This window comes from Coenobita brevimanus, chromosome 112 (genome assembly GCF_032717465.1).
Source record: "Coenobita brevimanus isolate Jiangsu-jjx chromosome 112, ASM3271746v2, whole genome shotgun sequence".
NCBI classification, from domain to species: domain Eukaryota; kingdom Metazoa; phylum Arthropoda; class Malacostraca; order Decapoda; family Coenobitidae; genus Coenobita; species Coenobita brevimanus.
The window spans coordinates 13,379,006-13,382,478 of NC_137065.1; the positions used below are offsets into that span (position 1 = coordinate 13,379,006).

Genomic DNA, 3,473 nt, shown 5'->3' on the forward strand with positions numbered 1-3,473 from the left:
ATATTTCTAATCTAATAACCCTTGGCGTATTTTTTTCATCGACGTCATCAACATCAATATCATCATATTTATCCACACCTCTTTTCGAGTCTAGGGAAGGAATGGGAGAAGGTACAGATGGTAAGGAGATAAAGGAAAAGAAACAAATGAAAAAGTGACACGAGCAGATTTCACACAAATCATGTCCAATTAAATGGGCCACACCGTCATTCCGCCACCATTGCAGCCCCCGGAATCCCTACTTCACCTGCCAGTTCTAAAACTAAACACAAGGCCTCCCCGACAAACAGCAACGGGATCTGGACACAGACTGTGAACCAGGTTTGGGTCACAATTTATGATGAGATTCAAGGGATTCCTTTTCATCTAATCCCTTCAGTCTGATGACGTATATGTTATATTTTTGGTAACTCCAGACGACTGTGCTCAGGTATGGAGAGAATTTTGGAAGTGGATGGGTTAGACACAGCCTTCATTAACCCCTTCAGTACCAGCAGGCTATAGTACCAGGAAGACAATACCCTGGTAGCACACAACAACAACAACAACATACTAGACTAAGGCAGCATCGCAGAGAAGGGATAGCTTGTTGGCCATACCACGTTGAGTACACCGCTTCCCGTCCGATCAGCGAAGTTAAGCAACGTTGGGTCTGGTTAGTACTTGAATGGGTGACCGCCTGGGAACACCAGATGCTGTTGGCATAACGTTCTCCCTACGTGTCAAGTGGGGTTGGTGGAGGATTGGTGCCCCTCCCTGTAAAACAATTAACTCTAAGCCCTTGGCCACCCCGTCTGGGATACTTGGCGTCTGGCAATGAATGAATGAAAATGAGGTTAATTGCTCAGTTTTACGTATTACCTATCATATTGTGAATGGATGCACAATGGTGACGATGATCATGATGATAATGATGATGATGGTAATGGTGATCATTATGATGATTAAGATGGTGATGATGATGATGAGGAGGAGGAGGAAGATGGTGTAGATAAAGGTGATGATAGTGACCATGACGACGGCAATGGTGTAGATGATGATGATGATGATGATGGAGGTAATGGTGATGATGGTAACGGTGACGATGGCAATGGTGTTGAAGATGATGATGATGATGATGGTGGTGGTGATGGTAATGGTGATGATGGTAACGGTGACCATGACAACGGTGCTGATGCTGGAAATGATAGAAGTGATGCTAATGGTGATGATAATGGTGATGATGATGGTGATGGAGTAGTAACGAGTGGCAATAGACACGTTCAACCCACTGGATGTCGGAAGTTTGTGAGCTGAATAAAATCGTCCGTCATCAGGTCAAATGGTCGGCTTTCCGCCCTGCTGTACTGTGGGATGAGGTGTTTTATTAGCCTTTATTTCACACATTCTGATGAATTGTTTGAAGTAATGGATAGATAGATAGATAGATTGATAGACAGATAGATAGGTAAATAAACAGCATTTGCTCACATTGTTTGGACAGAAGCCACACCAGTCAACACTGGTCGGTAACCGGGTCTGGTTAGGTTGAGTTGGGTCAGGGATCGAATCCTTTATACGTCGTTGTGGCTTCTTTTTACTTCATTATAATACCTGCGATCTCTCCCTCCCTCTCTCTCTCTCTCTCTCTCTCTCTCTCTCTCTCTCTCTCTCTCTTGTCGTAGAAGCCTGAATGCGAACAGTGTTTCTCGTTACTGATTTAATGGCACAGTAACTGTTATTTATCTCCGCCAGGAGGTATATGTTATACCCTGCGTTTGTCTGTCTGTCTGTCTGTCTGTCTGTCTGTCTGTTAGCAGGATTACTCAAAAAGTTATCAAAGGATTTTCATGAAATTATTTGAAGGGGTAGGGTATGGCCCAATGAACAATGGAATAGATTTTTGTTGTGATCCGGAAATGTTTGTTTGTTTGTTCACACCATACCTACAAAAGTTTTCAATGGATTTCAATTAAATTTTGTGGGAGGGTGGGCCATGGGACAAGAAACAATTGATTAAATTTGGGATCGCATCCAGATCCTATCACACCGTATCTCCAAAAATTCTCAATGAATTACAATGAAATTTAATGGAATTGTGGGCCATGGACCAAGAAACAAATGATTAAACTTGGGGGCGCATCCGGAACCGGATCCGGATCCTACCACACAGTATCTCCAAAAATTTTCAATTAATTTCAATGAAATTTTTTGGAATGGTGGCCCATGGGCCAAGAAAGAATTCTAAAAATTCGAGGGCGGATCCAGATCCGGCATTGGCAGAGGTATGCCCTCTGTGAGTGTCCCTCTAGTTGTCAATATCAGATCTTGTCTTATTCTAGCAATTTAATCACTCGTGCAGGAGCTGCCCAGCATGGGCCAACTGGCCTACTGCAGTTATCCTCTCTTCCTATATTTTACCCCCGCCAAGGAGGTATATGTTTTACCCTGCATTGGTTTGTTGGTTTGTTTGTCTGTCTATCTGTCTGTTAGCAGGACTACTTAAAAAGTTATGAACGGATTTTGATGAAATTTTGTGGAAGGTGGACCATGGGCCAAGGAACAAATGCTTAAATTCTGGTGCAGATCCGGATCAAGGGTGTTCAGCACGATACCTTCAAATATTCTCAATGAATTTCAATCAAATTCTGGGGAAAGGTGCTCCATAGAACAAGAAGGATTTAATCAAATTTGGGGGCTGCTCCTGATCCAGATCCTATATCCATGGATCCTTGTCCAGGATTACTCAAAAGCTGTGAACAGAGTTTGATGAAATTTTGTGGAAAGGTGGGCCATGGGCCAAGGAAGAAATTAATTAAATTTAGTCCAAATCCTTATCCGGGTCTGGAGTATCCAGCACAATATTTCCGAAAGTACTCTGTTAAATTCAGTGAAATTTTGTGGAAAGTGCTCCATGGACAGAGAATGAATTGATTAAATTCTGGGGCGGATCGGGATCCGAATACAGATCCTATATCCAAGCCTCCGGATCCGAATCCTTTTTAATGGCAATGGCATTTGCGGAGATATGGGTTCTCTGAGTGCTTTCTAGTTGTACATGAAGTAATGATGTTGTGGTCATCGTGAATGGCGCTGATAACAGTTACATAGACAGACAGTAAGGCAGAGACGTGGAAATACAGACGGAAAGATACAGACTAACAGCTTAGATAATAAATCGATCGATAGATGGAGAGCAATAAAATAACAGATTGAGAGATAGAGACAGATAGGTAGTATAACAGACTGGTAGATAGAGAGACAGATAGGTAGGTAGATAGGTACATAGATAGGTAGGTATGTAGATAGAAAAAAAATTGGAATGACAGTTAATACGATAGATCGATAGACAGACAGACAGATCATGCTCGAAGATTGGGCAACAGATTTTTCTTACACATAACTGACAGAAACCAAGACAGCAAGCGTAGTAGGTAACTGGGTGTGGGTAGTGAAGGCCTGGAATCAAAACCAACGAGGCACTCAGGTTTCTT

General features: G+C 42.4%; 1 non-coding gene across 1 annotated transcript; it reads left to right on the plus strand.

Moving 5' to 3' along the window:
* Window positions 1-584: 584 nt before the first annotated feature.
* On the plus strand, window positions 585-704 carry LOC145418210 (5S ribosomal RNA). The gene has a single exon (XR_013900664.1). It is a non-coding gene; the product is annotated as a 5S ribosomal RNA (ribosomal RNA).
* The last annotated feature ends 2,769 nt before the right edge of the window (window positions 705-3,473 follow it).